Here is a 22,702-nt window from a genome sequence, read left to right on the forward strand (position 1 = left end):
GAGACAAAAGCCTGATGACACAAGCCCTAAGCACCACCCTGAACCCTAAATAAGAGACATTATTGCATGACTTGATATATATATATATATATATATATATATATATATATATATATATATATATATATATATATATGTATATATATTGAAAGAGAATGTAAACATTCTGAGAAAACGGTTGGCCTCACAGGAGTGTGCACTATGATATTAACCACTTACCGCATAGTAACGTACTGATACGTCGGTACACTTTGCGGGTTTATACCGGGATGATGCCTCTAGTTAGAGGCACCATCCCGGTACCGTGGTTTGAAGCCGATGGTCGGCTTTCTGTCGGTAACGACCGATGTGGCTCGGGACCCGCTCGATCGTTACCCGGGGGGGCGGGAGGGGATGTCCCCTCCCGCAGCCTTCCGTGGCTTTGCCCGGGGCTCCCGTCCCACCGGGAGCTCCGAGCACCCAGCCGGCACGTCCGCCGGCTGGATGGAGTCCCGATGAATGCCGGAAACGGCATAGATCGGGGCTCCGATGACGTAACCCGGAGGCAGCGTCCATGACGTCACTTCCGGGTTACTGTGCTGCAAAAGGCGGCAAATTTAAAAAACGGCTGTATGCAAAAATGCAGTTTTCGGCGTTTTGCATACAGGGAAGTGTAGTGGAGGGGTCTAGGGTCTTTTAGACCCTCGATCCCTCCATAAAGTGTACCTGTCACTATATATTGGTGTCACAAGGGATGTTTACATTGCTTGTGACAGCAATAAAAGTGATCAGATTTTTTTTTTTAAAAAAAACCTGTAATAAAGTTTAAAAAAAAATAAAAAATAAATAGGAAAAAAAATAAATAAATTTTGCCGCCCCCGTCACCGTTAGCTCGCGCACAAAAAAAAACGTATACGCAAGTCGAGCCGCGAATGAAATCGCTGTTCAAACCCCACATGTGAGGTATCGCCGCGATCGCCAGAGCGTGCGCAATAATTTAAAAAAAAAAGAGCTACACTCTACCTCTAAACTGGTAACCGTTAAATAAATTTAAAGCGTCGCAGATTGAGATCTCTATTGACCGTAGTTTGTCGCCATCCCACGGGAGGCGCAATTTTAAACCGTAACATGTTGGGTATCTATTTACTCGGCGTGACATCATATTTCACAATATACAAAAAAAATGGGCTAACTTTACTGTTTAGTATTTTTTAAATGCAGTGAAATGTGATTTTTCAATTTTTTTCCAAAAAAATGGCGTTTTAAAGACCGCTGCGCAAATACCGCGTGACAAAAATTTTTGCAATGACTGACATTTTATTCTCCAGAGGCTTTGCTAAAAAAATATACATAATGTTTGGGGGTTCTAAGTAGTTTTCTAGGAAAATATACTGGTTTTAACTTGTAAACAAAAAGTGTCCGAAATAGGGCTGGGGCTTAAGTGGTTAAACACAAAGAAAAAAATGATATCAAGCCTACTGACTTTCTTATGCAGCACTACCTCTCTTGGTTTGGTCCCTCACACCATCTCCCAGCACTACTGTGCTTTTGTGCAGCCCTGCACCTCTCTGCTTTTTCCTCTTGCTTTTTCTCCTGCTGCTCTGGCCGACTCCCCAGATGCTGGGCAGAGACCTCCTCTCTCCAGAGTGCATCCCTGAATCACTGTCAGGCCCTTGATTATGAAGGTTGGTCACACCTACAACACACAACCTGCTGGCCTTCAGTAACACCTGGACCCAGGCTTAGTTGCTTCTTCCTTTCCTCAGCTCTTTGAAGTCTCTGGACACCAGAACCCAATCTAAAGCCTCGCACAGATGCAACGATTATCGGCCGACCGATCGTCCGTCTTTTGTCCAGAGTGGTGTTGTGTTGGTTGGAATGTGCCTAGACTGCACACGAATTTTCTCGGCCAACAAAAATCTACTTCAGAAGTGATGTCATGTGTTGGTTTGTTTTCTTTGTGTTTTTTCTTCTCTGAGCATGCCCAGACTTGCTCATCAGATTTTTCCCTGTCGAAATCTGTACTGACTGCACGAAAATCGGCCGTTGTGTTGACGGCCAACAAAAACTTTATAGCCTGCACACCGGCCGAAAAGTCAGAGTTGGTTGTCGGAAGCAGGGCAGCCATCAGAAATGTTGGGGCCCCTTACACAGCTTTAGGACTGGGCCCCCCGGTGCTTGACCACCAATCTTCCCCATGGCCCGCCCACTGGCCATCTTACCAAGTCCTTCAGTGCACCCACTTTTATTTTAGCACTCTTACAACTTAATATATGAAAATAAAAATTGTGTATTACAAGTCATCAGTGCTTTCAATATTTAACAGTAAGACTCCATTCACACTAGTCCGACTTGGACCGCGACTTGTCAGCCTGACAAGTCGCGGTCCATCACGCTCCCATTGTGTAGTACAGGAGCCGTTCTAATAGGAGCGACACAAGTCACTCCGCCTTAGAAAAAGGGTCCTGTACTACTTCGGGGCGACCTGGAGCGACTTGCATAGATATTAATTTTATGAAGTCCGTGCAAGTCGTACCGAAGTCGCGGTGCACGCGACTTCATAGGTCGCCCCGAAAGTCGTGCCGCTGCAGTGTGAACCGAGACTTAGGGAATACAACCCTCCCTTATCTTAGATATTTCCTCTTTCATACATGAATCAAACAATATAACAACTCTTGATTGACTGAGAGCCGGTTCACATTTGTGCGGTTTGCGAGATCGCATGTAATTCGGGGGGGCGCACTGCTCCTTCATTACATGCGATCTCCTGTGCGGATGTGAGTTCAGCCATACACTTTGTATGGCTGAATTTGCAGCGCATCCGCAGCAAACTTGCACATGAGGCATTTTTTGAGCCGCCTCAGAATCGGATCGCACAGTGGTTCACACTTGTGCAATCCGATTCTGTGCGAACTGTCAGATCGCACTGCGATATGCGATCAAACTGGGGGTGTCGTTAACATTTAATTGACACCCCCTGTGTATCGCATATGGCAGTGTGAACTGCCAGATGTGCGGATGCGATGCGGGATCACGCTGCATATTCGCAGCGTTCCCGCATCGCACAAATGTGAACCGAGCCTAAAGCACAATACCTTTATTCTCCTTAGAAATTCAATTTAACAGGCATGAAAGAAACACACTATTAAAAACCAAAAAACCCAACCATCAGGTCCCCACATTTTATAAACAATCCTGTATTCATACGTACATGCCCCCTTAGAATTTAGTGACTAGCATACATGCCCCTTAGAATGCAGTGACCAACATACATGCCACCTTAGAATGCAGTGACCAGCATACAGGCCCCCTTAGAATGCAGTGACCAGCATACAGGCCCCCTTAGAATGCAGTGACCAGCATACATGCCCCTTAGAATGCAGTGACTAGCATACAGGCCCCCTTAGAATGCAGTGACCAGCTTACAGGCCCCCTTAGAATGCAGTGACCAGCATACATGCCCCCTTAGAATGCAGTGACCAGCATACATGCCCCTTAGAATGCAGTGACTAGCATACAGGCCCCCTTAGAATGCAGTGACCAGCTTACAGGCCCCCTTAGAATGCAGTGACCAGCATACATGCCCCCTTAGAAAGCAGTGACCAGCATACAGGCCCCCTTAGAATGCAGTGACCAGCATACATGCCCCCTTAGAATGCAGTGACCAGCATACATGCCCCTTAGAATGCAGTGACCAGCATACATACCCCCTTAGAATGCAGTGACCAGCGTACAGGCCCCCTTAGAATGCAGTGACCAGCATACATGCCCCTTAGAATGCAGTGACCAGCATACATGCCCCCTTAGAATGCAGTGACCAGCGTACAGACCCCGTTAGAATGCAGTGACCAGCATACAGGCCCCCTTAGAATGCAGTGACCAGCGTACATGCCACCTTAGAATGCAGTGACCAGCATACAGGCCCCCTTAGAATGCAATGACCAGCATACATGCCCCCTTAGAATGCAGTGACCAGCATACAGGCCCCCTTAGAATGCAGTGACCAGCATACATGCCCCCTTAGAATGCAGTGACCAGCATACAGGCCCCCTTAGAATGCAGTGACCAGCATACAGGCCCCCTTAGAATGCAGTGACCAGCATACAGGCCACCTTAGAATGCAGTGACCAGCTTACATGCCACCTTAGAATGCAGTGACCAGCATACAGGCCCCCTTAGAATGCAATGACCAGCATACATGCCCCCTTAGAATGCAGTGACCAGCATTAATGCCCCCTTAGAATGCAGTGACCAGCGTACATGCCACCTTAGAATGCAGTGACCAGCGTACATGCCCCCTTAGAATTTAGTGACCAGCATACATGCCCCTTAGAATGCAGTGACCAGCATACATGCCCCCTTAGAATGCAGTGACCAGCGTACATGCCCCCTTAGAATGCAGTGACCAGCGTACATGCCACCTTAGAATGCAGTGACCAGCATACAGGCCCCCTTAGATTGCAATGACCAGCATACATGCCCCCTTAGAATGCAGTGACCAGCATACAGGCCCCCTTAGAATGCAGTGACCAGCGTACATGCCCCCTTAGAATGCAGTGACCAGCGTACATGCCCCCTTAGAATGCAGTGACCAGCGTACATGCCCCCTTAGAATGCAGTGACCAGCATACAGGCCACCTTAGAATGCAGTGACCAGCATACAAGCCCCCTTAGAATGCAGTGACCAGCGTACAGGCCACCTTAGAATGCAGTGACCAGCGTACATGCCGCCTTAGAATGCAGTGACCAGCGTACATGCCGCCTTAGAATGCAGTGACCAGCGTACATGCCACCTTAGAATGCAGTGACCAGCGTACATGCCACCTTAGAATGCAGTGAACAGCGTTCAAGCCCCCTTAGAATGCAGTGACCAGCATACAGGCCCCCTTAGAATTTAGTGACCAGCATACATGCCCCTTAGAATGCAGTGACCAGCATACATGCCCCCTTAGAATGCAGTGACCAGCATACATGCCCCCTTAGAATGCAGTGACCAGCATACATGCCCCTTAGAATGCAGTGACCAGCATACATGCTCCTTAGAATGCAGTGACCAGCATACAGGCCCCCTTAGAATGCAGTGACCAGCATACATGCCCCCTTAGAATGCAGTGACCAGCGTACATGCCACCTTAGAATGCAGTGACCAGCGTACATGCCCCCTTAGAATGTCTGTCTGTGTCCCATCAGGAGTCCAAATAAAAGAACAGGTGGACCAGCAGCAGGCTGCAGTGCCAGCACATCACACATTCAAAGTTTAGTGACTAATTACCCTCCACGCTGATCTTCATTCTGCTCCAGGCATGTACCTGCGAGAGCTGGGGACACTTCCTCCAGCATAATGATAACCACACCCCCATGCTGAGTGCTGGCCAATCAGCTACTTGCCAGGATCTACCAGCGGGCACTCGGAGGAAAAGAAAGCCTGTATGCAGGGATTTCTTCTCCTTCTCTCCTCCTCAGTCAGACGGCGGCGGCGGTGGGGGTGGGAGGCGTGTGGCGACGATCTTGCTGATGATTAGAACGCCCCCACCCCCACTAAACACACGCACAAACAGTATTATCCCATACCCCCCCCCTGTGGCGGGGGAGGGGGGGTCGCGTGCGGGTGGCGGTTGTGGTGAAGAACGATAATATTTTTAAAGTGTAAAGCCCCGTACACACGTACCAATTGTCGGCCGTAAATATTCGGCCGCCGACCGATCGGCCGATTGTAGGCTTGTTAGTATGATGCTTCCGACAGCCGACAGCACATTTTCGGCCGAACAGAATCTGTCGTGCAAGCATTAAAATTTTTGTTGGCCGTCACCAGAACGGCCGATTGTTCGCCAGTCAGTACAGAATTCGGCCAACAAACAGCAGATTAGCAAGACTGGGCATGCTCAGAAAAGAAAAAACACACGGAAAGTTAACCATCACATGACATCACTTCTGCAGTCGGCTGTTGTTGGCCGACAAAATTTGTGTGCAGTCTTTAGCAGTTTTCAACAGACAGGACAGCCCTGGACAAAAGGAGGCCGATCGTTCGGCCGACGAACGCTATGTGTGTACGGGGCTTAAGGGAAGCAGTCCCTGCCGGGCCCCTCTAGAGGCTCGGGCCCCTTACACCAGTACTGCCTGTACCCCCCTGATGGCGGCCCTGGTCGGAAGCATCATACTAACAAGCCGAAAATCGGCAGATCGGACGTTGGCCGAAAATTCCCTGCCAATTTTCGACGCGTGTGTACGGGGCATAAGAGTTACAAAGCCCAGAGAAAACTGGAAACCCAATTTTCTCTGCTCAGAACAGATATTCTGGAGCCTCACAATTTGCATCTAAGAGAACCCTGTGTGTCATTTACATCTTCTGACACCGTGGCAGGGCCTAGCACTATATAGATATATATACTGTGTATATATATATCTCTCCTAGAAATAAATAAAATTATTACCTCCCAAAAAAAATCTCCAAGTCGCAACAGTGATATTGAATACTCAAATTTTTGAACTCCAATGTCATTCAAATTTTCTATAATACTATGAAAATGCCACCCTTGTGCTAATCTATACACCTTTCAAATCAACTTAGCCTTATCCAGGGCTTTTTTTCTGTCGGAACGCACCGGAACGGCGTTCCGGAACCTTTGGCAGCAAGCCCTGTTCACTTCCACTTGTCACGTAACACTGAAGCTGGTAGAGGACTCACTTCCTCCACCAGCTTCTGTGTGGTAGTGACGACGCTGCATCCAGGGCACATGAATAGCCGGGATGTGACTGTCCCGGGTCTGGACGCTGCAAATGTAACATTTTTTTTTTGTCTTTGGGGCTTGGGGAGGTGGCGGCGGCTTCTTACTCCGCCCGCCGCCTCTCCCCACTGTGTAGCACGGAGTCAGGGTTCACTAAACTGCTGTGAAACTCCTCCTCCAGCTCTCTGCTACATTCCTTATAGGTGGAGAGGAGCAGAGCTTCAGGAAACGTCACTAGCTTTAAAAAAAACAAGCCCGGGCAGAGCTAACAGAGCGGTCAGCGGTGACGGCTGCATTCTGAGAGAGGTGAGAGAGCTGTGGGGGAGGACGAGAATATGTCAAAAGGTGAGAGAGCTCTTTGTGTGGGTGTGAGGGAGGGGATTATTGTAATCAGGTGAAAAAGCCTTTTGTGTGTGTGTGGGGGGGGGGGGGGAGGGGATGATATGTGAACAGGTGAGAGCTGGGGGGGGGGGGGATTTGTGAACAGGTGAGAGCTGGGGGGGATGATTTGTGAACAGGTGAGAGAGCTGGGGGGAGGGGAGGATTTGTGAACAGGTGAGAGAGCTGGGGGAGGGGAGGATTTGTGAACAGGTGAGAGAGCTGGGGGGAGGGGAGGGGAGGAGTTGTGAACAGGTGAGAGAGCTGGGGGGAGGGGAGGAGTTGTGAACAGATGAGAGCTGGGGGGGAGGGGATGATTTGTGAACAGGTGAGAGAGCTGAGGGGGAGGGGAGGATTTGTGAACAGGTGAGAGAGCTGGGGGGGAGGATTTGTGAACAGGTGAGAGAGCTGGGGGGGAGGATTTGTGCACAGGTGAGAGCAGGGGGGAGGGGGGATTTGTGAACAGGTGAGAGAGCTGGGGGGATGATTTGTGAACAGGTGAGAGAGCTGGGGGGGAGGATTTGTGCACAGGTGAGAGCAGGGGGGAGGGGGGGATTTGTGAACAGGTGAGAGAGCTGGGGGGATGATTTGTGCACAGGTGAGAGCAGGGGGGAGGGGGGGATTTGTGAACAGGTGAGAGAGCTGAGGGGGAGGGGAGGATTTGTGAACAGGTGAGAGAGCTGGGGGGGAGGATTTGTGAACAGGTGAGAGAGCCGGGGGGGAGGATTTGTGAACAGGTGAGAGAGCTGAGGGGGAGGGGAGGATTTGTGAACAGGTGAGAGAGCTGAGGGGGAGGGGAGGATTTGTGAACAGGTGAGAGAGCTGGGGGGGAGGATTTGTGAACAGGTGAGAGAGCCGGGGGGGAGGATTTGTGAACAGGTGAGAGAGCTGAGGGGGAGGGGAGGATTTGTGAACAGGTGAGAGAGCTGGGGGGGATGATTTGTGCACAGGTGAGAGAGCTGGGGGGAGGGGAGGAGTTGTGAACAGGTGAGAGAGCTGGGGGGAGGGGAGGATTTGTGAACAGGTGAGAGAGCTGGGGGGGAGGATTTGTGAACAGGTGAGAGAGCTGGGGGGGAGGATTTGTGAACAGGTGAGAGCTGGGGGGGAGGGGAGGAGTTGTGAACAGGTGAGAGAGCTGAGGGGGAGGGGAGGATTTGTGAACAGGTGAGAGAGCTGGGGGGGGGATGATTTGTGAACAGGTGAGAGAGCTGGGGGGGGGGAGGGGAGGATTTGTGAACAGGTGAGAGAGCTGGGGGGGGAGGGGAGGATTTGTGAACAGGTGAGAGCTGGGGTCATGATTATAGAATGTATAGCACAGTATACAGGGGTAGTGGTTAGGAGTGTGTATCATACAGTGTACCTTACATGCACCTGATCATAGCCTTGATGCTGTGCTATATGGTACATACTGTACCTTTTAATGTTCTGTACTGTACATGTTTATGGCTGCTGCACCCTGTATGATCTGCACTCCTCAGCACTGCACAATACACACTCCTGAGTCCTGCACTCTGTGTGCTGCTCTTTTCTGAACCTTGCGCTTTCTGCGATACGCAGTTCTAAGCCTCGATCACACCCACTTTTGGCAACTGTATAATTTTTACCTCTGAGGAAGGCGTGACTGGGGGTGGGGGTGGGGCTGTGGGCGGAGTTGGGGTGGAGTTGTGGGCGGAGTTGTGGGCTGGGAAGGTGAGTTCCAGCACCTATTCTCTGAGAAAAAAAGCCCTGGCCTTATCCTAAAGTGGAACTAAAGAAAAAACTTTCTTTTTTATGTTGAATAGAGTAAAGGAGGGCTATAACCCCTGTCTTTTTTTTTTTTTTGCCATCTTTGTCTCACTTCGGACATTTCCCTTGACTTTCTGTTTCGCAGTCACAATAGGAAGTAAGGAAACTAGTGTCCCCATTTAAAGATTTTCCTCTTCCTGTTCTGGTAATAACCCGAAGATCCGTGAGATTTTCTTTCAATTGTATGCTTTCTGATCATGGTAAACCAGGCAAATAGAGAGGGTAAATCCCTCTAATGGAGGCACAGGCAGCAATAATAACATGACAGGGGTTCTAATCCCTCTCCACTCTATCCTACTTTACATTATGAACTCTTAAGAGGTAGGTACAAATTTATTCATATTATCCACGTAGCACACACCATTAATTTATCCGACATTAAGGATAAACTGTGAAAATTACAGGAAAATGCATTTTTTGGTAGTTTTGTTTTTTAACCACTTAAAGCGGAGTTCCACCCAAAAGTGGAACTTCCGCTCTTTTGTTTCCTCCCCCCCTCCGGTGCCACATTTGGCACCTTTCAGGGGGGGAGGGGGGAATGGGTACCTGTTTTTGACAGGTACCCTTCCCCACTTCCGGCATATGGTGCCGCAGCGCCGTCCCTCGGACGTTCGGACCCCTCCTCCCTCCTCCGCCGCCGAGCCAATAGGAATGCACAGCACACTTCGCGCATGCGCAGTAGGGACCCGCCGGTGAAGCCGCATGGCTTCACTGCCGGGTTCTCTTACCGGCAATGGCGGCGGCAGCACCCGACAACCAACGGAAACATTGGCTGCGGTGCCGACATCGCTGGACTCCAGGACAGGTAAGTGTCCTAATATTAAAAGTCAGCAGCTACAGTATGTGTACCGTGTGTGTAGCTGCTGACTTTTCATTTTTGGAGGGGGTGGAGGGGGAGGTGGAACTCCGCTTTAAGGACCAAGCCTATTTCTGACATGTTGTTGTTTACAAGTTAAAATCAGTATTTTTTGCTAGAAGATTACTTAGAACCCCCAAACATTATATATATACAGTATCTCACAAAAGTAAGTACACCCCTCACATATGTTTAAATATTTTATTCTACCTTTTCATGTGACAACACTGAAGAAATGACACTTTTCTACAATGTAAAGTAGTGAGTGTACAGCTTGTATAACTGGTCTGATGAGACCAAGATAAACGTATTTGGTTCAGATTGTGTCAACCACTTTGAGCCCAGTTTGGACATTTTGACCTAGGGGTGTACTCAGGGGACAGCAAATTTACACTGTCAGAGCCGGTTCACACTGCCACGACCATAAAGTCGCCCCATGTCGGAGCGTCTTTTTACCGCGATTTTACCGCGACTTCAGTGCGACTTGTGAATTATTTTGCGCAACTTATATGACAGACGACTTTGTATTTGGCCAATCAGGATATGATGTGTTGTGAATTCCCCTTTTCTGTTTTTTTTTTCTCATTTCTTCATTGCCCACCAGTGCCACGTATCAGTGTCCACCAGTGCCACTGCCCACCAGTGCCAAGTATGTGTCCACCAGTGCCACTGCCCGCCAGTGCCACATATGTGTCCACCAGTGCCACTGCCCACCAGTGCCACAAATCAGTGCCACGAATCAGTGTCCACCAGTGCCACAAATCAGTGTCCACCAGTGCCAAATATCAGTGCCACGTATCAGTGTCCACCAGTGCCATGTATCAGTGCCACGTATCAGTGCCACAAATCAGTGTCCACCAGTGCCACATATCAGTGCCACAAATCAGTGTCCACCAGTGCCAAATATCAGTGCCACGTATCAGTGTCCACCAGTGCCATGTATCAGTGCCACAAATCAGTGCCCACCAGTGCCACATATCAGTGCCACGAATCAGTGTCCACCAGTGCCACGTATCAGTGCCACGAATCAGTGTCCACCAGTGCCACGTATCAGTGCCACGTATCAGTGTCCACCAGTGCCACGTATCAGTGCCACGAAGCAGTGTCCACCAGTGCCACGTATCAGTGTCACGAATCAGTGTCCACCAGTGCCACGTATCAGTGCCACAAATCAGTGTCCACCAGTGCCACATATCAGTGCCACGAATCAGTGTCCACCAGTGCCACGTATTAGTGCCACGTATCAGTGTCCACCAGTGCCACATATCAGTGCCATGAATCAGTGTCCACCAGTGCCACGTATCAGTGCCACGTATCAGTGTCCACCAGTGCCACATATCAGTGCCACGAATCAGTGCCATGTATCAGTGCCACGTATCAGTGTCCACGTATCAGTGCCACGAATCTGTGTCCACCAGTGCCACGTATCAGTGCCACGTATCAGTGCCACGTATCAGTGTCCACCAGTGCCACGTATCAGTGCCACAAATCAGTGTCCACCAGTGCCACGTATCAGTGCCACAAATCAGTGTCCATCAGTGCCACATATCAGTGCCACGAATCAGTGTCCACCAGTGCCACGTATCAGTGCCACAAATCAGTGTCCACCAGTGCCACGTATCAGTGCCACTAATCAGTGTCCACCAGTGCCACGTGTCAGTGCCATGTACCAGTGCTACTCACACAGACCAAACAGAGATAATGGAATATATATACCATTATTTTTATATATATATATATATATATATATATATATATATATATATATATATATATATCATATAGGCATGGCTGCAATGTGAGGAATGCCTGGCTAATCTCTTTCTTCTTCCTGGAAAGTCTGATAACAAGTCGATTCAATTAAGATAAGGAGGCGACTCCCATTGAAGTATATGGGACAGTCGGATCACAAGTCGGAGCGACTTCAGTAGTGCCAATTAAGACAGCACTGATTGATTAACATTGCTTTTGTTATGTCAAGCGACCTGGGGCGACCTGGGGCTACAAAAGTCGCCTCAAAAGTCGTGCTAGTGTGAATGGGCTCTTATACAAGCTGTACACTCACTACTTTACATTGTAGCAAAGTGTCATTTCTTCAGTGTTGTCACATGAAAAGATATAATAAAATATTTTAATATATTAAATAAAAATCTGAGGGGTGTACTCACTTTTGTGAGATAATGTGTGTGTATATATATATATATATATATATATATACAGTGCCTTGCGAATGTATTCGGCCCACTTGAACTTTGCGACCCTTTGCCACGCTCCATACCAAAATCCCGCCGTCCTGCTTTCTACAGACAGGTGGTGCTGTGCTGCGGACTAGCGCAGAGCACGGGAACAGAGGCTGACAGGGCGGACGTGTGTGAGGAGCGCGTGTGTGAGATTGAAAGGAGTGAGTGAGTGTGTGTGAACACCTCCCCCCCTCCTAAGAAGAGCGGCGGCGAGCGGTGCGAGAACCCCCCCCCCCAGAGGAAAGAGCGTGTGGTGTGCGGGCAGCGAGCAGTGCGGTAACCCCCCCCCCCCCCGCAAGAGCGGGCGGCAGACAGAGAGAGGGCAGGGGAGCAGAGGAGACGTACAATACCTCACCTGGCCATTGGCAGGAAGAGGAGCTGAGGGGAGACTGATCTGTAAGTGACAGAGGAGGGAGGCAGGAGCTTGGGAAGAAGACTGACCGCCTGAGGGTTAGAAAGGTTAGACAGGTTGTGGTAGTTGGGGACTCAATTATCAAGAGGACAGAGATTGTTGTGCGGGGCTGGGGATGACCCAGCGGTCATGGTGCATGTGGGCACTAATGACAAAGTAAAAGGTAGGTGGAGGATCCTAAAGAACGATTTCAGGGACTTAGGTAATAGATTGAGGAAAAGGACCTCCAAGGTGGTTTTCTCTGAAATACTGCCTGTACCTCGAGCCACACAGGAGAGGCAGAAGGAGATTAGGGAACTTAACAAGTGGCTGAGGAATTGATGTAGGAAGGAGGGGTTTGGGTTCCTGGAGAACTGGGCTGACTTCTCAGTCGGCTACCGGCTTTTTAGTAAGGATGGGCTGTACCTTAATGGGCACGGTACAGCTCTTTTGGGGAGAAAGATGGCCACCAAGTTGGAGGGGCTTTTAAACTAGGAGACGGGGGGGGAGGGCTCAGAAGTAGAATCAGTCAGGAGGGAGCAAAGGACAGAAGGCAGTTGTAGGGTCAGCAGCGACAGTAGGTCCATAACGTCAATTGGCAGGTCTGTGCGGGAAAATCTCAGACCAAACAGGAATAAACATAACTGCCAGTCACGCTTAACTTCCGTAAAACTAAGAGGGGTATATGCTAATGCCAGGAGCGTAGCTAATAAAATGGATGAGTTGGAAATGTTAGTACATGAGGATGACATAGACCTTGTGGTAATAACGGAGACTTGGTTCGACCCCTCGCATGACTGGCTGGCCAATATCCAGCGGTATTCGGTATACCGGAGGGACAGGGTAGGAAAAAGAGGGGGAGGGGTATGTCTCTATGTCAAGAACAATGTAAAGGTGATAGAGAGGAGTGACATCACGGAAGGGATGAGCATGGATTTAGAATCTGTGAGGGTAGAACTCCATAGGGAAGGAGAAAAGGGAAAAGTAATTGTGGGGGTTTGCTATAGGCCACCTAAACAAGAGGCGGAGGTAGAGCTGGAATTTTTAGCACTACTGGGTAAAGTGGCAAAACTGGGATCAGTCATCATATTGGGGGACTTCAATTATCCCGACATTGACTGGGAAGAGGGGACTACACACTCACAGAAGGCCCGTCTATTCACGGAAACCTTACAGGATAATTACATGTCTCAGTTGGTGGATTCTCCTACTAGAGAAAACACAGTCCTGGATCTATTGATCACTAATGACCCAGACCTAATCTCGGAGGTAGGAGTCCAGGACAACCTGGGCTCTAGCGATCACAGGATGATCACATTTAGTGTAAATAACAATATAACAAGGCAAGTGGGGAACATAAGAACCCTAAACTTCAGAAGGGCAAACTTTCCAAAATTGTACTCATTGATGGAAAGGGTAAACTGGGACCAAACCCTGGGATCCCTGACCACAGAGGAAAAATGGGAATGCTTTAGGAACATATTAAGCAAATGCATCTTGCAGTGCATTCCTATGGGAAATACATTTAGAAGAGACAAAGCCAAACCTGGCTGGCTAAACTGTAACGTTAAAAAACGTATTAGGGGAAAAAAATTGGCCTTCAGGAAATATAAATCAGAAGGCACAGTATCGGCTTTCGACCAATACAAGGAGGCAAATAAGAAAAGTAAACACGAAATCAAGATGGCTAAAATCAACTTTGAGAGACAAATAGCGGAGGATAGTGAAAAAAACCCAAAGAAATTCTTTAAATATATCAACAGCAAAAAAACTAGGGCAGAGCATATTGCACACATAATTAACGATGATGGGGGGATGGTTACAGAGGACACTGAAAAAGCAACCGTGCTGAATGCTTTTTTCTCGTCAGTCTTTACGCAGGAAAAGGAGGGGTACACTGACCATGACTGTATGGTTAGTAGTAATACACAGGACTTGCCACTATGGCTAACAGAGGGTGAAATCAGGGAAAGGCTGGATAAACTTAACACAAACAAATCACCAGGCCTAGATGGCGTACATCCGAGAGTACTCAAAGAACCCAGTAAGGTTATATCTAGACCACTGTTCCTGATCTTTGCTGACAGTATTAGGACAGGAGATGTACCAGGGGATTGGAGGAAAGCTAATGTGATTCCGATATTTAAAAAGGGGCAGAGGCATATCCCGGGAAATTATAGGCCTGTCAGTTTGACATCGATAGTATGTAAACTTCTGGAGGGGATGATAAGGGACTATATCGTAGAGTATGCTAAAGACAATAACATCATCAGCAGTAATCGGCACGGGTTTACAAATGGGCGTTCTTGTCAAACCAATCTCTTAACATTCTACGAGGAGGTGAGCTGTGAGCTAGATAAGGGCAGACCAGTGGATGCGGTGTACCTGGATTTCGCTAAGGCATTTGATACAGTTCCCCACAAGCGCTTAATTTATAAAATAAGGTCTGCAGGCATTGACCACAAGGTTTGCTCTTGGATACGGAACTGGCTAAAAGGGCGTGTCCAAAGGGTGGTAGTAAACAGCGCATACTCAGACTGGTCTGAGGTAGTAAGCGGGGTCCCCCAGGGCTCTGTCCTGGGACCAACCTTGTTCAATTTATTCATAAACAGCATTGAGGACGGGATCAGTAGTTCGATATCAGTTTTTGCAGATGACACAAAATTGGCAAGGGCAATAACTGCACAGCATGAAGCAGATATCCTACAGAATGACCTGGACAAAATAATGGAGTGGGCAACGACATGGCAAATGAGGTTTAACGTGGAGAAGTGTAAGGTTTTGCACTTGGGGACTAAAAACATAAAAAGACAATACACTTTAGGAGGGGAACGCTTGGGGGAATCAAAAATGGAGAAAGATCTGGGAGTCTTGGTTGATGATAGATTAGGCAACAGCATGCATGTCAAGCGGCAGCTGCCAAAGCCAGCAGAATATTAGCATGCATAAAGAAAGGGATGTATTCCAGAGATAAGACTATAATCCTTCCACTTTATAAAACTCTGGTCCGACCGCATCTGGAATATTCTGTCCAGTTCTGGTCGCCAGTCCTCAGGAGGGATGTGTTGGAGCTGGAGAGAGTCCAGAGATTAGGGGATTGGAGGACCTTAATTATGAAGAGCGCCTGCAATCGCTTGATTTATTCTCCCTGGAGAAGAGACGTCTGAGGGGGGACATGATAGCAATTTATACATAACTCAATGGGGATCTCAGCTTAGAAAAAAAGCTGTTCAGTCGAAGGGATTGCATGAGGACTTGAGGGCATACAATGCGATTAGAGGAGAAGCGTTTTAACCTCAGGCAACGTGGGGGGTTCTTTACTGTTAGGGCTACAAGATTGTGGAATTCTCTACTACAAGAGGTGGTTTCTGCGGGAAGTATGGTGGCTTTCAAAAGACTCTTAGACGCACATCTCAAGGATCAGAACATTCAGGGGTATGTGAGATGATTACAGCCACACACACCTACACAGGTTGAACTGGATTGACTGTTGTCTTTATTCAACCTCACCTACTATGTAACTATGTAACATTTCAGACTTCAAACATAAAGATATAAAACTGTAATTTTTTGTGAAGAATCAACAACAAGTGGGACACAATCATGAAGTGGAACGAAATTTATTGGATATTTCAAACTTTGTTAACAAATAAAAAACTGAAAAATTGGGCGTGCAAAATTATTCAGCCCCTTTACTTTCAGTACAGCAAACTCTCTCCAGAAGTTCAGTGAGGATCTCTGAATGATCCAATGTTGACCTAAATGACTAATGATGATAAATAGAATCCACCTGTGTGTAATCAAGTCTCCATATAAATGCACCTGCACTGTGATAGTCTCAGAGGTCCGTTTAAAGCGCAGAGAGCATCATGAAGAACAAGGAACACACCAGGAAGGTCCGAGATACTGTTGTGGAGAAGTTTAAAGCCAGATTTGGATACAAAAAGATTTCCCAAGCTTTAAACATCCCAAGGAGCACTGTGCAAGCGATAATATTGAAATGGAAGGAGTATCAGACCACTGCAAATCTACGAAGACCTGGCCGTCCCTCTAAACTTTCAGCTCATACAAGGAGAAGACTGATCAGAGATGCAGCCAAGAGGCCCATGATCACTCTGGATGAACTGCAGAGATCTACAGCTGAGGTGGGAGACTCTGTCCATAGGACAACAATCAGTCGTATACTACACAAATCTGGCCTTTATGGAAGAGTGGCAAGAAGAAAGCCATTTCTTAAAGATATCCATAAAAAGTGTTGTTTAAAGTTTGCCACAAGCCACCTGGGAGACACACCAAACATGTGGAAGAAGGTGCTCTGGTCAGATGAAACCAAAATCGAACTTTTTGGCAACAATGCAAAACGTTATGTTTGGCGTAAAAGCAACAGCTCATCACCCTGAACACACCATCCCCACTGTCAAACATGGTGGTGGCAGCATCATGGTTTGGGCCTGCTTTTCTTCAGCAGGGACAGGGAAGATGGTTAAAACTGATGGGAAGATGGATGGAGCCAAATACAGGACCATTCTGGAAGAAAACCTGATGGAGTCTGCAAAAGACCTGAGACTGGGACGGAGATTTGTCTTCCAACAAGACAATGATCCAAAACATAAAGCAAAATCTACAATGGAATGGTTCACAAATAAACATATCCAGGTGTTAGAATGGCCAAGTCAAAGTCCAGACCTGAATCCAATCAAGAATCTGTGGAAAGAAGTGAAAACTGCTGTTCACAAACGCTCTCCATCCAATCTCACTGAGCTCAAGCTGTTTTGCAAGGAGGAATGAGCAAAAATTCCCAATCTGCAAAACTGATAGAGACATACCCCAAGCGACTTACAGCTGTAATCACAGCAAAAGGTGGCGCTACAAAGTATTAACTTAAGGGGGCTGAATAATTTTGCACGCCAAATTTTTCCGTTTTTTTTATTTGTTAAACACTTGCCGACCGCCGCACGACTATCTACGTCGGCGGTCAGCCCCTCACAGGCAAACTAACGTAGGGCTACGTTGCTTGCTTGTGAGGATCTAGGGAGCGAGCGCGCGCCCCCAGAGGCGCGCTCCCGCGTGGTCACGGACCCCCCCGCGCGTGTGACCAGCGGACCCGATGTCCGCCGGTCACTCGGTGATCGGCGCGGGAGAGGGAGAATGTCAGGCAGCTTGTGTAAACAAGCTGCCTGTCATTCTCCTCGCTGCAAAGACACAGATCACATGGATCTACTATGTAGATCCGTTATAAATAACGAATTGGTAACCCAAAAGAAACTGCGCAAATGGTGATATTCGATAATAAATTATTAGTCAAATGTTGATTATATGTGAGGAATTGCTTCCATAGTGCAAGCTGCAATAAAAACGTGTATACGCATAAATAGTGAAAAAGGGTGAATATATTGCGCTTAAACACTTAAAACACAACCAAAAAAGTGCTTGTGTGCATAAACATATAAATAAATAAATATATATATACTAGTGAATAAATATATATGAATAAATAGATAAATAAATATATATGTTGTGAAAAAGTCCTTAGTGAAATATATCAACAGTTCTTAAAGTGCCCAGTGCAATACGGATCTCTCAGCAATGACTGAAAATCACTTTAGCTTCGAGTTTGGAAGTTTTTAAGAGTATGGTAGAAGATGATGTGCGGAAAATTAAATTAAAACACCACTATACTACTAAAGAATTAGAAAAGGGTCTCAAGGAACTAGAGAATCGTAAAGACATAGTCATACGAGGAGCAGACAAAGGGGGGGGAATAGTGGTTCTCAACAAAAGTGATTACAAACTAGAACTGGATAGACTAGTGGGGGACCAAGTCACCTATCAAAAGTTGAGAACCAACCCAACCCAGAGTCTAAAATCAAAACTTGAGAAAATTGTAAAAAAGGCTAAAGAAAGAGGTATATTAACCAAAAAAGAGGCACAATATCTTGTGCCCAAAGCTCCACGTTTACCCACAATTTATCAGTTGCCAAAAGTCCACAAAAACAAGACCAAGCCCCCTGGGAGGCCTATTATTAGTGGCATTGAATCGATTTTCTCCCGGATAGGGGAATACGTGGACCATTTCTTGCAACCGATTGTACCACTTTACCCTTCTCACCTTAAAGACAGTAAACACTTGATTAACTTACTGGAGCAAGTGGAAGTACAGTCAAACACCTTCTTGGTGACAGTTGACATCGAATCTCTGTACACCAGTTTGAAGCAAGACGATGTACTTAATACCACCATAGCTGCTTTAAATACCAAAACCAATATAAGACCTCAACAGAAAAAGTTTATTTGTGATGCCCTGAGCCTAGCCATGGGAAATAATTATTTTTGGCACGATGGAGGTTATTATAACCAAATAAGAGGCGTGGCAATGGGTGCTAAATATGCCCCTAGTGTGGCGAATATCCTTCTTGGGCAATGGGAAGAAAAAGAGATTTTTGCCAATCTGAATCCGTCACTCATTCTATACAAAAGATTCATTGACGATCTACTACTAGTATGGAATGGGTCAGAGGAATCTCTAAAAACATTCCTTGACGACATGAATAGGAATCAGTATGGCCTTGTATTTACAGCCACATGGGACAAAGTATCTGTAAATTTTTTAGATTTAACATTGGTAAAACAGGGTTGTTCTATCGCCACAAAAAGTTTCTTTAAAGAAACAGATAGAAACAGTTACATCCCTACCCGCAGTTGCCACCACCCCAAATGGCTGGGTGCCATCCCAAAAGGACAATACATGCGCATTAAGCGAAATTGTAAAAATTACGAAGACTTTTTAGCCCAATCAAATCTATTGACAAAAAGATTTGTAGAAAAGGGCTACAAACAAGAAGAGGTTACTAAAATCAGAGACCAGGTACATCGGATGCCTAGGAGTGAGTTACTAAAAACTAAAAAGAAGGAAATAGAGACTAAAGGGGAACTGGCGTTTTTAACAGATTTTAACAGAAATTACAAGCAGGTGGAAGCAATTGTGCGTAAGCATTGGTCGATTTTATTGAAGGACAAAACTTTGAATAAGGTCCTTCCGGAAAGACCACATTTCATTTACAGGAAGGCCCCAAACCTGAGACATATGTTGGCACCAAACATACCTGACCCCCCAAAATTTTCCTTGTGGTAAATGCAATGCCTGCCTAATGACAAGGAAAAATCCTAGGAAAATCACCAGCTTTCAGTCGAAAGTTACAGGACAACAATATGCGATTAAAAAACTAATTTCATGCAGATCCACACATGTGACTTATTTGATAAGTTGTCCATGTGGATTACAATATATAGGCAGGACCACACGAGAACTTTCTATCCGGATCAATGAACATGTAGGAAATGTAAGGAGAGGATTTCCCAAGCATAGCCTTTCCAATCATTTCCGTCTATACCACAACAAGGACCCATCTCAGATGACTTTTTGTGGTATCGATAGAGTAGATCGTCATTGGAGAGGGGGAAATATGACTAAAAAGATCTCCATGAATGAAACCCAATGGATCTACAAAATGCAAACTTTACAGCCGTCGGGTATGAATATTGATATCGACCTTAATTGTTACATCTCGAATTTTTAAAATTTAAAATTAAAATTAACCCTTTATTATATCCTTTTTAATCTGTAATTTTATCTGCAAATATACCTTTGAGAATTATAAATTATTTTCATTCATTTTCCAAAATATTTCCAAATTTTATCTAACACAGATAACAATTTAGCGCACTTCATCTTTTATTTCTTAGTACTAATTTTAATAAATGTTATTAATAATCAACAATAATGAATTTAACAATATTTTTTAACATTAAATCCACTACATTAATAAATTTAATTTAATTTTAGGGATATGTTTAAATCAATATATTAAATGTTTTAATAATTTTAATAAAGTGTATGTAGTTTGGTTTATAAATTGTATTGAGGGTAATATATATATTTAAACTTTTCGTATCATTCACTGTAAACAGCATCCCATCGCCCTATTTGGTATACATTGATTGGCATTTGAATATATTTTTTCTTTAGGATGACAATCGGATCTCTTTTAATATTGGCGATTGTCTATTCAGGCTTACTATAGCAAAGTATTGGCGAGTTGCCCAAATAAGATATGGCCGCGGAGTACTTCCTGGTAGGAGGAGAGAACCTAGCATCCCGGAAGGAATAGGCGGTTCAGTAACCGCTGGCCAGCGATTGGATGTTGTCAGTCCGATATTTCTATTTATTGTGAATGGAAACGTACGGTCACATGATCCCCTGATGACGTCAGCGCGTCTGACGAAACGTGCGTCGGGAACGTGAGACCGTGGAGTTCCGGGTTGGTGATACGCAGGAACAGAGGAGCGTCCCGTACACCGAACCCATGCTGCATTTACCCCATAAAGGCATTCTGTATATGATGTTTGAGTAAGTGCATTTCTATTAATAAACCCCAATATTAGAACATACTACACTATCGGAGTTTCCTTATCTTTTTCCCCATACCACCCTGGAAATACTTGGAGTTCCTTGTGCGAGCTGAGCCATATTAAGGGACCTGAAGGATAGCTTGGAGGCATTTGTGGACCTTATATGCTGTTTTAGACCCCCTGTAATTAAGGGGTCCACCAGCTTCGGTAAGAAGTATTTACCCTGAGCACTGGGTGGAGAAAGTCCCTATGGTGGAGGTCCCTCACTTGAAGCTAAAGTGATTTTCAGTCATTGCTGAGAGATCCGTATTGCACTGGGCACTTTAAGAACTGTTGATATATTTCACTAAGGACTTTTTCACAACATATATATTTATTTATCTATTTATTCATATATATTTATTCACTAGTATATATATATTTATTTATTTATATGTTTATGCACACAAGCACTTTTTTGGTTGTGTTTTAAGTGTTTAAGCGCAATATATTCACCCTTTTTCACTATGTAGATCCGTTGATCAGTGTCCTTACAGCTGAAGCCACAGCCAATCACAGTAGAAAGCACGCCCCTAGGGACACACACAGCCCCTCCCTCCCAAATAAAGTTAACCCCTTCACTACCAGTGTATTTTTACAGTAACAGTGCATATATATATAGCACTGATTACTGTAGAAATGTCACTGGTAACCCCAAAAGTGTCAAAAATGTCAGTCAAGGGTCCGATCTGTCCGCCGCAATGTCGCAGTACCGCAAAAAAAAATCGCAGATCGCCGCCATTACGCGTTAAAAAAAAAAACAACAAAAATGACAAAAATCTTTCCCTTTGTTAGTAAACGCGATAACTTTTGCGCAAACCAATCAAAATACGCTTTTTGCGATTTTTTTTTTACCAAACATAGGTAGCATAAAACAAATTGGCCGAAAATGTTAAAAAAATTTTGATTTTTGCATTTTTTTTTGGGGGGAATTTCATATAAAAAATGTGAAAAATATTGTTATTTTTGCAAAATTGACGCTATTTTTTTGTTTATAGCGCGTGATCAAAAAATCGCACAGGTGATCAAATACCACCAAAAGAAAGCTCTGTTTGTGGGAAAAAAAGGACGCCAAATTCGTTTAGGTACAGCGTCGCACGACCGCGCAATTATCCGTTAAAGTCACGCAGTGCCGAATCGCAAAATACCCCCTGGTCGGAATGGGGGTAAAATCTTCTGGGGCTTAAGTGGTTAAAAAAGTTTGAAATATCCAATAAATTTCATTCCACTTCATGATTGTGTCCCACTTGTTGCTGATTCTTCACAAAAAATTACAGTTTTATATCTTTATGTTTGAAGCCTGAAATGTGGCAAAAGGTTGCAAAGTTCAAGGGGGCCAAATACTTTCGCAAGGCACTATATATATATATATATATATATATATATATACACATATATATGTAGCACCCTACAGGTAGGTGCTAGGTAGATGTATATTGGCCTTGTCTGCCTAACAGCAGGGCTGTGATTTTTAGTCAGGGTGTCATGGCTTCCAGATGTGCCTGTTGGGAGGGAAGTCTCCCCACTGGCTCCTATGAGAGGCTTCTCAAAGGACAATGGAGGAAGCCCAATCAGGGTGCACATCCAGGCTTGTAACTACCCCAGGAGGCAGATTTGGCTTCAAAGGATCTGGGAGTGGGTATGAGTCTGGGGGAAGTGCGTGGCACGGTGTCTTTGGCGGGAGCAGAGTCCCAGGAGGGCGAGTGCGGCTGTCTCTCCTCCTGTCTGAGGAAGCGGATGTCTAGGGGTGTCGCCTGAATATCCAGAGAGTGCTGAGTGAGCTGAGGGGATCCGGTGTGCTGAGAACCTGCGGAGAGTCAGAGGGGTCCAGTCCCAGGAAAGCCTACACAGGTCATGAGTAATGAGGATTGCCCCTGGGGGTCTGCCTAGTGTCAGAGGG

At 46.0% G+C, this 22,702-nt stretch overlaps 1 protein-coding gene across 1 annotated transcript in view; it reads left to right on the plus strand.

Moving 5' to 3' along the window:
• Nucleotides 1-22,702, plus strand: part of LOC309556414 (fucolectin-6-like) — a gene marked incomplete at both ends in the record, with an annotated part of 40,373 nt that overhangs the window by 13,041 nt on the left and 4,630 nt on the right. The gene's annotated exons all lie outside the window — the stretch shown is intronic.

This window comes from Pelophylax lessonae (assembly GCF_965119305.1).
Source record: "Pelophylax lessonae genome assembly, chromosome: 5".
Taxonomy (NCBI): domain Eukaryota; kingdom Metazoa; phylum Chordata; class Amphibia; order Anura; family Ranidae; genus Pelophylax; species Pelophylax lessonae.